Genomic DNA, 13,052 nt, shown 5'->3' with positions numbered 1-13,052 from the left:
TGAAACTGGCCTCAATTTTAGAGATTATTTTATCCTCTCAGGCTCTACAGATAATGTCTGCAGCTTATATGGAGTACTGGATGGTCGGATCATGGGGGAGGGTTTTATATGTACTGATATCTGATAATAATCTAATGTATTCCTGTAGGTAGTCAGTCCTGTCCTGAATGACTATACTACCCCCTTTATCAGCCAGTTTGATAATGATGATGTCATTCGTCATAAGTTGTTCCAGGGATCGGCGTTCCCTTACACAAACGTTGGAACTAAAATGGGCTTAGGAAGAGTCAGGTTTACACATCTGGATAAGTTCGGTATAAACCACCTGATAAAAGGTCTGGAGATAAGGGTCTTTACAATGAGTTTGGTTAAAAATTGACTTGGGACGTAGATTAGTATGCATGATGTGTGGGGATGTAGGACAATGTTGGGTTAGCCAATCTAGATCATCATGGCCAGGATACAAGCTGAACAATTTTTTTAACAATAGATTTTCCTTTTAATTTTTTATTCTAAAATACAGTAGATTGAACTGCCTCAGGTATTTTTTTTTTTTTGCATGTTCATGCACCCTTTTATTCAAGAAAAACATAATAAACCTACTTTCAAACACTGGCAGCACCTGTAATAGAGCATTAAATCCTATTTTTACAACTGCATAGCTACCTGAGAAGGATTATTGTACTTGTTAAATGGCACTTTTGTATATCATTTAAGAGGATTAGTCATTGGTTCTCCATTATCTGTTTATACTAATAGGTTTAAATACATGGAACTGTAATGAATAACCACCAATTTTCAAATTGGCAGATATATCTATGGCTTAAGATTACCTTTGACAATCAATGCAAAACTGTGTGTGGATGTTTAGCATATGCTTCAAACCATTTCATGCTAATTATAGTATCCGAGAATACTTATAATGTAAATTGTGAATCCAATGGTACTTCATAAAAGAATAATTAAAAACTATATGTGTATAAGTTGTGAGGGTTTGATCTGTTTAGGTTTAATTTAAACTTAACAGCGTACCATTTATCTGTTTACAATATGCTCATATACTGTATATTGTACGGTATGCCAGAGATGGGTCTTGGAAAACAGGTATATATCACTGCTGTTTGGATTGTGGTCCCTTTAAGAGCTGAGGAGTTCCAAGGTAGTCAATAAAAGGGGGGAAACTGACATGCAGATCTCCCAGGATTAAGTCATCATATAGGACCTGAAATGTGGAGGCTTGGAAAGATTTTGGGTGGGAAATAGTCTCCAACCCTGATTATGGGTACTTCATTCCTGAGGGGGTTAAGCCACCTGTGAGAGATGGCTGAAAGGGTCAGGAAGTAGTCAGCAGGTGTCTGTGAGATGTAGAGTGGAGTAACATATAGCTGTGTGTTATTGTGAACTGTCTTAATAATGAGACTCTGCTGATGAGCTCTTGCAACATTTCTGCACCCCTGAAACAGGTGGGAACTTTAGAAACCCTGTGGTGGGACAAGCCCATGCTGGCGGTGAGCCAAAGTATTATTTTGTGTACCAGAATAATGGACTGTTTTGTATATTTTATGCTGAAGTCCAGCTGTTTCATTTTACCTTTTGACAAAAAAAGACTGTTTGCTTTTACCAGTGCAGCTGGCTGGTGGTCAAACTCTCTAAAAGATTACTATATATAGTGTAATGTATACAATATGTTCCTCTTTTAAGTAAGTATGGAGGAGCCCTTTTACAACTTACAATTTAAATCAGGAGTGGTGCCGGGGGGTTCTTGGGTGAGCTATAGCACCCTCAAAATTTCTCAAAGCACCCCCATCAACAGCTAATTTGGACAACTCAGGGAACATGTTCACTGTTTGGAGCATGGATCTCTTGCTTGTCATGATGACTGCTTGTCACGATGACTGCAGGCAGACCCCGCTTCTGATGCAACCTCAGCTCCCGCCCCCGAGGTCACCCGTATGTGTACATCAAATAAGATTGCCAACCTTTTTTCTCCCATCTGTAAATGTTGGAAGAACTGGCTAAACAGCAGTCAGATACAGGGCTAGATAATGTCATTCCAGTACCTCCATGGGTGGAAGAAAAGAAAATGACTTGGTTCCCCCATCAACACATTCAGTGTCGATAGGGGAAATTCCTTCCACAGCACTAGTGTGTTCTGCGCTGAGGCTTCCAACATTTGTTCTGTGGCTGGCTAGCCACACAAGTAGCTACATTACATAGCTGAGACACGCTTTACTCCACTTGTACAAGTGCTGTTAGTACTGTAGAACTTGAGGACATATCTACAAATATTGCCTAGGATAAATAACTGTGGTTTCAAAGAATAGGAGTCTCAGTCTTTCAATGTAAAGCAGCATTACTATGCACAAAAATAGAAAAGCTTTCTCAAATGGGTAGTTACCAGAAGGGCTGTTAAAGGGTTCTTTTTATTTCTTTTTATTTTATTTTACTTAAAATGTATAGTTAATGGTATTCGTAACCTACTTCCTTTGTTTAATTTTCATTCACCTTGTTTTCCAAGAAAAGCATAGCATGTCAGGTTTTGAAAAATGATATCACTTATAATAGATCATAAAGCCTTCTTTTTACTTTAACAGAACAACTTGAGATGTATTATTGTATTGTACCAATTGTACTTTGGTATATCTTGTAAATCTTTTGAAAGAAATAATCTATAATTTGTTCATTTAATCTTGTCAGGTATGTAGAAATTTAATGAATAGTATTCATTTTCAAATTCAACAGTAAATGTTAATAGCCTAGGTTTATTTTTATACCTTAATAAAATTAGGGTGTTGTGTTAGACGTATAGTAGCAAACATTTTGAACTATTTTCCGGTGATTACTGTATTTCTACAAATAAAAGATACACATTAAATTGGAGTTGTAAGAGTAATTCTTAATTTTTCTCATATTTGTGAGGTTTATTAAACAGTATACACAGAGTTTATAATGAATGGGTAATGTGAATATGTCAAATACGAAGCAATGACAAATTGTTGAATAGTTTCCTGAAGCAACCTAGAAATCCCTTTTGCTTTTAAATTTCTAACTGACAGGTGCTGGCGCTATCGCGGAGGAGAGGGCACCTACACACACGTGTGGTGGGACTGGATTGAGTTCGACCTTTCTGGGACAAGGTATTCAGTATTTATAATAACTTATACAATGCCTCTATGATATCTTCCCTACAAATGGCACTATTATCCATCTTCCGAGGACCAATAAGCTCCCACAGAAAAAGCCTCCTTACGTTTTTCCTGTCCGCAGCCCGTCATATCACAATTTTGGAAAACTGACACCACCCACCCCCCCCCCCCCCCATTACTAGATGGATAGACACCATCAATGACATGCTCGTGGAGGAATTACAGGCAAAACAAAATGATACTTGGGATAAATACACACATTTATGGTACCCCTGGCTCCATCATTCCTCCTCAGACCCCTTCCTCAACAGCATAGCTGCGTGAGAAACGGGCCCCATAGATGTGGAACACTGAAGGGAAGAGAGGCACAAACTCTTAATAAAAGAGATTCTGACAAGGCTTACAATATAATGTAACTATTGAAGGGTTATAAGACTTTTTTACTGCTGAGTAGGGATGAGCTTCGTGTTCGAGTCGAACGTACGTTCGACTCGAACATTGGTTGTTCGTCCGTTCGGCGAAATCCGAACATTTTGGTCCGTTCGCGTCAAATTCGTGTGCGATGGCGCAGTGCATTGCTGGCTCATGATTGGCCAAGCATGCACTGTGACCCCGCATGCTTGGCCAATCGCAGCGCCAGCAGCGAGGAGAGCCATGATTGGCCACAGGCAGGATGCTTGTGGCCAATCATAGCTCAGGCTGTGTAGTGCACGCCCCACACTATATAAGGCCGCCATCGCGGCGGCCTCGTGTAGTGTGTTGGCGTCTGAAGCAGTGGGTGTTCTGTGTACCTTCAACACAGTACACACCGATCGTTTTCGGCCGATTTTTCTATCTTGCTGTTGTGTAGTGGTTATTGTCTATGTGCCCTGACCGCAGTATACACCGCTATATTCACCTCACCTATATAGCTAGTGATCTATCTTTTATAATAGAGCTTGCAGTCAGTAGTGTTAGGAGATGCGAGTAGGATTTTGCAATATCAATCAATTGGATCGCTCTGCAAATGCTGTCTCATGTACCCCTTAAATGGACAAAGCCTACTTGATCTTTATGCGCAGCCACTGCGCCCATCAAGCGCAGCCACTGTGCCTATCAAGCGCAGCCACTGTGCCCATCAAACGCAAGTACTGTGATCATTAAACGCAGCTACTGGTGCCACTAGCGGCTGGTGCTCAAAATTTTTGGGGAGGTGCAAACAAACTGAAAAAAGAAAATCAATTGCGGCCATTGTGCCATCAAACTAAGCCACTGTGCCCATCAAGCCCAACCACTGTGTCTATCAAACGCAGCCACTGTGCCCATCAAGCGTAGCCCCTGTGCCCAGCAAGTTCAGCCACTGTGCCCATCAAATGCAACCACTGTGCCCATCAACCACAGTCACTGTGCCCATCAATTGTCACCACCGTGCCCATCAATTGCCACCACCGTGCCCATCAAATGCAACCACTGTGTCTATCAAACGCAGCCACTGTGCTCATCAAGCGCAGCCACTGTGCCCATCAAATGCGACCACTGTGCCCATCAAACGCCGCCACTGTGCCCATCAAACGCAAGCCACTGTGCCCATCAAATGCTGCCATTATGCCCATGAAACGCAGCCACTGTGCCCATCAAAGGCAGCTACTGTGCCTATCAAGAGCAGCCATTGTGCCAACTACCATACCTATCAATTGCTGCCAGTATGCCCATCAATTTCTGCCAGTGTACCCATCAATTGCCACTCCTGTGCCCCATCAAATGCTGCCAGTGTGCCCATCATTTGCCGCTGCAACTGTGCCTCATCAAATGCTGGCAGTGTGTATCACCCCGGCACTTGCCTGTCTCGCAGCGGGTCAGTGGCGGTGTCCTGCGTGCTCCTTGATGTCTTCTTCCGTCCTCTCTCTATCAGGCGTCCAATCACAGCGTCTGATGTTTCAGCCAATCAGGTGACAGATAACAGACCCGAGCACCTGATTGGCTGAGAGGGGGTTCAGTGTTAGCAAAGGGAATTCCTTCGCTTTGCTAACAAACAATTGAGTGAGCAGCAAATGCACAGGATTGCACCCGCTGTTCACCTTTTTGGGTGCCTATTAGAGTCTACGGCTCTAATCAGGTGCTTCCAAAAAAAAAAAAACATCACTATAATTCAGGTGCCCAGCGCCAGAAAAGGGGCCAGACACCTGAATAGGGGGTGTCAGCGGGGACTATAAATAGATTCATGCAAGGCATGAATCTATCTATGGTGATAGAGCGGTGACAGAAGAGAGGGGGCAGCGCTCCTGCGCCCTTTACGGACGCACTGCCACTGTATGTTATACTTTTCATTTAAAGCCCCTCTCAGAGATAAAATCCACACCCCTGCCTGTTGTAGCCACTTCCTATTGGATGGGCTATGGTAAAAAAAAGGTGGACGTCAGCAGAGTGGATTGGAGGAGACTGGTGGTCCCCTGGGTCGGTGGTACTCCTAACAGTGGGGATGTGGGATCTAGTTTGGGGATTTACGTGGGTATATCTGGCTTCACACAGTAAGGGGGAAAAGGCCTAATAGAAAAAGATAGTGGGTATTTAAGTCAAATAATGAAGAGGTAGAGAAAACATTTTGGGAGCCCAATGGATCCAGCAAATTATGCATTCTAATTATTTTCCTATTGCATTCTTCTTTCTTTTCTCCAGTACCACTACATTAAACTCCCACTTAAATTAATATTTTATTGCTTCATAGGCAGAACAAATGTCATTTGTAATTATATGGCAGAGGTTGCAGTGTGGTGGCACCAGCACCAGTGCCTAAGGCCCAATTTTTCTGCCCCTGTTTAACAGGGACATGTAATTACAATTCTTGATATAATCGTTCACAGCAGGGCGCTCCAGCGCCCACCAAGAGTCACTTTGAGGGCTTACAATGTTGTGGCAAAACCAACACCTTGTTCCGCCATTTCTGCAGAGCATATAGGGCAGGCCCCTACTTTCAAACATCCAATTTACAAACATCTCCTACTTGCAAACGGAAGGAGACAACAGCAAGTGAGATGAAAAAAGATGGATGACAAAACAAATTATACAGGGGTGATAACCCTTCCCTATGTTTTCCAAAAAGCTTAAAAATAGTTTTTTGGACTGGAGCTACACTTTAAAAATGTACCAGTTGAAAATTACAAACAGATTCAACTTAACACAACAAACCTACACAGTCCCTGTCTTGTTTGCACCGCCTGTATACTGCTGTTCTGAGTATATAGGGCCTGGGGGCCACACGCATTTCCTTTTTTTAATATGGGTACAGGGTTCCCCTTAATATGCGTACAAGACCCAAATAGGCTGGTAATGGGCAGGGAGGGCTACCCATGCCATTTTTCTCAATGATTTTCAACCATATTGCAGGAACCATATATAACATTAAAACCGCAAGCAGTTTTAAATGGTGTTATTTCCGTTTAATGTCATTTTGTGCAGGGACTGTTCTAAACACGGGAAAGACGTGGCACTTCACAGGCATACTACAGACACCCCCCAGGCACCATATTTAAAAGAATATTTCAGTTTTTTTTTCACTTTAATCGTCATTAAAATCAGTGCTCCCGCCAAAATGGCCGTTTTTAAAACTTTTTTTTGCATTGACCCATGTCCCCTGGGGCAGGAGTCAGGTCCCCAAACCCTTTTTAGGACAGTATCTTACATATTAGCCGTTAAAATTAGCACTTTTCATTTCGAACGTTCGAGTCCCATAGACTTCAATGGGGTTCTAACGTTCGTTCGAATTTGGGGTCCGTTCGAAAGTTCTGGTGCGAACCGAACCGGGGGGTGTTCGGCTCATCCCTACTGCTGAGTATCCTCCCTCCTATCCCCTCCTACCCACCCCCCTTGACCCACTCCCTTCTGTACCCTATTGTTCTACCCCGTACCCTCCCCTATTTGTCAGTTTGTTTATTGAGCAGATATTCCAGGCAGTGTCCAGAGATGACACTGCATGGCTGGGTCTCGTATGTAGTACTTTGAAGAAATGCTTTAAATGGAAATGTAATTGTAAAATGTAACATTATACACAATGGATGGTATGTGAAGACTGCCTCCCCCCCCCCCCCATCCCTTTCCTTCAACTCTCGTTATTATGTATCCCCCTCCCCCCTCCCTTTTTCTATACTGTGTTATATTTTACATTGAAATTCAATAAAAAATATATTCAACCTTAACTTAACCTTACTGACAGTCCAAAAGTATTAGGCAGTATTAAATCAGCCATCGTAGTGTCCTATATTTAAATCCCTGATGGAATTAGAGCTTTCTATACCTCAAGACATAAAAAAAAGCTGAGACTGATGGTGCTTTTAAGGTATCTAAGGCTGGCCATAGATGGAGAAAATGTCTTCCCTGCAAACAGGTTACAGGAAAAACATTTGTTCCATTCCTCCATCAACACAGACAGCGTTGATGGGGGAATCCCTACTGCCAAGCCATTGTAATCTCCTGGTGGGGAGAGGGGGAGTCATATAAAAGCCACTTGCAATAATCGCATTTAAAATTCAGCAGGATGGTTGTGCCCAAGTTGATTGATCGATCAACATGGGTACATTCAGCCTGCCTATACATGGTTACGATCCTGGCCCGTTCCTGTACAGATTGTCAGATATGATATTTTATTGCTACACTGAACTGTTGTTTCTTTTGTTTTCCTTCAGTGGTTGGAAAGAGAGCACCCTCTCTTGTCTTCTAGCTGCAGCACCTAGTTTTAGCTATGTTTCGCACTCTGGGCTATCCTACGAAAACCTTTAACACTATTGATGTGCATCATCAGTATTGTCATTTTCCAACTATTTCCACAATTTTCATCCCTTATTTTTCATTTGGTAATTTTTAGTTTCCATTTTGAGCATGGTTTATCAGATCACTTATGAGTTCAGTAGTTTGTCTGAGCTTGACAAGCTCATTCATTCACATATTTATTCTTAATAAAAATGGCCACCATGGTAATAATGAGGAGGAAAAGGAAATAGGGTATCCAAAGAACAAAAAGTCTGCAGTTTCTGTTTGGAGATTGCCTTTTCCAAAGGTGCCCTTGTTGTATTTTTAAAATAAGGGTGACATTTCCCTTTAACCCCTTGTCTACCAAAATACGTTTATAAAGGTCCCAGTATTGAATGGATTCAAACAAGCTACTGGTATTGTTTTTTTTTTTGTTTTTTTTCTTTTAAGGATCAGTTCACCTTTTCAAATTTTTTTTGCAAATGATGCACATTTTTTTGCAAATAACAAATGTACATTTACTACTTTTTTATTTTTTTAGGAGCCTGGAAAGAATTGCACCAGCGATCAGCAGATCTCAAATTGCTGGTGTAATGCAGACTGTCAGTGTGAGCTGTCTGCCTGTACTGACAGGAACAATCAATGAACTACCACAGCGCTCAACTGTGCTATGGTATTTCATTGAGAACTACAAGCCAAGAGCCGCAAAGGCTGGCGGTACTTATATTTTCCAATTCACACTTTCCCATTCTTGCTCCGTGAATGAATGACACGGCCGGGCGGCAGAGGAGAAGATCCCCCCACTAGCTGTCACGACGGAGAAGGGGCAGCCCATAATGCAGGGTACAGGGGTACCACCCCTCCATCCACACGTCTGGCCCACTAATCTACATGAGGGGCGCCAAACACATGGATTCCAATGTTTGTTTTTTTGAAGCAGGTGATTAGAGCCAGAGGCTCTTATAGGCTTCAAAAAAGGGTGGGCTCAGGGGGCAGAGTACTGCTCCTCGAGCTCACCTAGTTTTGTAACAATAGCGAATGAATATTCGCTATTGTCACACCGATTCTCCTTCCAGCCAATCAGGAGGAGAACCTTTTCCCAATTTCGAATACTGAGACCCGTTTCCTGATTGCCGAAAGGAAAAACAACCCTATTGGCCTAGGAGGAGGGAGGAGGCGTATGTCTGCCGTGATGACGAGGATCGACCGATCGACCCACCAGCCGTGATTCGGAGGAAAATCCTGCTTCAGCAGCAGCTGTTGTCTCCAACTGATGGAGCACCAGCCGCCACTGCAATGGAGGATTAGGGGGAGGGGGTGTTTGCGGTGGCCGGTCTTACAATAACATATTAAATGTTACACCCTGAATATGGATGTAACATGTAACATCTTACGAAAAGGTGAACTTATCATCAGTGACAGCCCATGCATTAAGGGAGTACGGGCGCCGCCCCCTCTCTCCTGCCACCCCCCCTCTGTGCACTAAGAATAGATTCATGCATTGCATGAATCTATCCAGGGCCGCCGCGGCCACCCCCCATTCAGGCATCTGGACCCTTTTCAGGTGCTGGGCGTCTGAATTACAGTGGTGGGGGGGTTTTGAAGCAACTGATTAGAGCCCTAGCTTCTAATAGGCCTCAAAAAAGGTGACCTGCGAGTCAAAAACGAGTTCCCTCAGCTGTGTTAGGAAAGCAAATGAATATTCACTTTCCTAACACTGAACAGCCTCTCCGCCAATTAGGTGGTCGGGTCTGTTACCTGTCCCCTGATTGGCTGAAACGAAAGGCGCCGCCATTGGACGCCTATCAGGAGGAGAGGAGATGAGGACGGCTGGAGACACTGGCTTGAAGGACCCCCTTGCCACCATCACTCGCTGCCACACCAAGACAGAGTAAGTGCCGGGCAGATGGTGAGCGGGAGGGGGGGTCACTTTTGCGGCATTCAATTGCGCAGTGGCAGCATTTAATGGGCACAGTGGCAGCATTTTATGGGCACACTGGCAGCATTTAATTGGCACAGTGGCTGCGTTTGATGGCACAGTGGCTGTGTTTGATAGCACAGTGGCAGGATTTGATGGACACAGTGGCTCGTTTGATGGCACATTGGCTGCAATTGATGGGGTTTTTTTCTGAATTTTTCAGTTTGTTTGCCTCCCCCCAAAAATTTTGAGCACCAGACGCCTGCTTATCATTTAAGCCAGCAATCAGCTTTCTTGTAAAAGTGATCCAGACTGCTGATCAGCCACCCAATTGCTTTTACAATACCAGGAAGGTGATGCATTCCTTTTCTCCCTGCTGTTCACTATTAGGGATGAGCCGAACACCCCCCGGTTCGGTTCGCACCAGAACTTGCGAACGACCCCCGCGTTCGGTACGAACGTTAGAACCCCATTGAAGTCTATGGGACTCGAACGTTCGAATTGGAAAGTGCTAATTTTAACGGCTAATATGCAAGATAGTGTCCTAAAAAGGGTTTGGGGACCTGCCTCCTGCCTCAGGGGACATGGGTCACTGCAAAAAAAAGTTTTAAAAACTGCCGTTTTGGCGGGAGCACTGATTTTAATGACGATTAAAGTGAAAAAAAAAAAGTTAAATATTCCTTTAAATATGGTGCCTGGGGGGTGTCTGTAGTATGCCTGTGAAGTGCCACGTGTTTCCCGTGTTTAGAACAGTCCCTGCACGAAATGACATTAAACGGAAATAACACCATTTAAAACTGCTTGCGGTTTTAATGTTATATCTGGTTCCTGCAATATGGTTGAAAATCATTGAGAAACATGGCATGGGTAGCCCTCCCTGCCCATTACCAGCCTATTTGGGTCTTGTACGCATATTAAGGGGAACCCCGTACCCATATTAAAAAAAGGAAATGCGTGTGGCCCCCAGGCCCTATATACTCAGAACAGCAGTATACAGGCGGTGCAAACAAGACAGGGACTGTGTAGGTTTGTTGTGTTAAGTTGAATCTGTTTGTCATTTTCAACCGGTACATTTTTAAAGTGTAGCTCCAGTCAAAAAAACTATCTTTAAGCTTTTTGGAAAACATAGGGAAGGGTTATCACCCCTGTATAATTTGTTTTGTCGTCCATCTTTTTTCATCTCACTTGCTGCTGTCTCCTTGCGTTTGCAAGTAGGAGATGTTTGTAAGTTGGATGTTTGAAAGTAGGGGCCTGCCCTATATTATAGCGGTATGTACTGGGTACAGAGCACGCAGACAGCACGCACTATCTCCTAACACTACTGACTGCAAGCTCTATTATTAACCACTTGTTAGCCCAATGTTTGCATAAAGTGAAAGATGAAGTTATGCTGAGTAAATAGATATCAAACATGTCACTCTTCAAAATTGCACATGCCCGTGGAATGGCGCCAAATGTCGCTACTTAAAAAATCCCCATAGGCGACGCTTTAATTTTTTTTTACTGGTTACATGTTTTGAGTTGCAGAGGAGGGTCTAGGACTAGAATTATTGCTCTCGCTCTAACATTCTCGGCGATACCTCACATGTGTGGCACATGCGAGCACATGGGGACATGGGCGCTTTAAGTTTTATTTTATTTTTTTATTGTTCATTTTACTTTATTTATGTTAGTTTGACATTTTTTTCCCCAAAAATATATTTTTGATCACTTTTATTCCTATTACAAGAAATGTAAACATCCCTTGTAATAGGAATATGGGGTGACAGGTCCTCTTTACAGTGAAATCTGGGGGGTCAATATGACCCCACATCTCACCTCTAGGCTGGGAAGCCTGAAATAAAAAATAAAAAAAAAGATTCTGGCTTTGATCGTACTGGCGAGTTGGTAGAAGCACCGGAGGGCGTTGAGGGGTGGGGGGTGTCTATGGCTGGGTATTTCAGGGTATCACCGAGTATGGCTGGGTATGGCAATTTATGGCAGGGTATTACAGAGTATTGGCGGGGTATTGGCGGGGTACTACAGAGTAATAGCAGGGTACTGCAGAGTATTGGGGGGTACTGCAGAGTAATGGCAGGGTACTGCAGAGTAATGGCAGGGTACTGCAGAGTAATGGCGGGTACTGCAGAGTAATGGTGGGTACTGCAGAGTATTGGGGGGTACTGCAGAGTAATGGGGGTTACTGAAGAGTAATGGGGGTTACTGAAGAGTAATGGGGGTTACTGAAGAGTAATGGGGGGTACTGCAGAGTAATGGCAGGGTACTGCACTGCAGAGTAATGGCGGGGTACTGCAGAGTAATGGCAGGGTACTGCAGAGTATGCACTGGTATTGCAGAGTATTGGCAGGGAATTGAGGGGTTAAATTCGGTGAGCAGCGATGTGGGCACTGCAGATGCAGCCCACATCGCTGCTGACACCGATCTCTTTCCCCTCCGCTGTACCGATCGGTACAGAGAGGGGAGGGAGGAACAGGCGTCATAACATGACGCCGGTTTGTTTCCAAGTGATCACTCCGTCATTTGACGGAGCAATCACGTGGTAAACGGCCGCTATGAGCGGCCGTTTACCGTGATCCGTGATGCGACCTGGCGGTCACGGATGCTCTCGAGTGCGCACACCTCGGGGCACGCGAGAGCAGAATTCTGGGAGGCCGTTAATTAACGGCCTCTCAGAGTTAAACAACCGCCCTGAAGCCGTTAATCGGCAATGGGCAGTTGTTAAGTGGTTAAAGCTAGATCACTAGCTATATAGGTGAGGTGAATATAGTGGTGTATACTGCAGTCAGGGCACAGACAACAACCACTACACAGCAGCAAGATAGGAAATCAGCCAAAAACGATTGGTGTGTACTGTGTTGAAGGTACACAGAACACCCACTGCTTCAGATGCTAAGTAACACACTACACGAAGCCGCCTCAAAGGCGGCCTTATATAGTGTGGGGCGTGCACTACACAGCCTGAGCTATGATTGGCCACAGGCAGGATGCCTGTGGCCAATCATGGCTCTCCTCGCTGCCGACGCTGCGATTGGCGAAGCATGCGGGGTCACAGTGCATGCTTGGCCAATCATGGGGCAGCAATGCACTGCGCCACCGCAGTGCATTGTGGTCCGCGCGCGCGTCACTCGAATTTTGACGCGAACGGCCCAAACGTTCGGAATTCGCCGAACGGCCGAACAGCCAATGTTCGAGTCGAACGTACGTTCGACTCGAACACGAAGCTCATCCCTATTCACTATGGTAGTTCTTGGGCAGGCAATAAAATG

The sequence above is a fragment of the Lithobates pipiens genome, unplaced genomic scaffold (assembly GCF_037356315.1).
Source record: "Lithobates pipiens isolate NorthernLeopardFrog02 unplaced genomic scaffold, aLitPip1_a1.2 Scaffold_23, whole genome shotgun sequence".
Taxonomy (NCBI): Eukaryota; Metazoa; Chordata; class Amphibia; order Anura; family Ranidae; genus Lithobates; species Lithobates pipiens.
The sequence above is the reverse complement of the archived record's forward strand: the minus strand, read 5'-3'. Positions refer to the sequence as shown.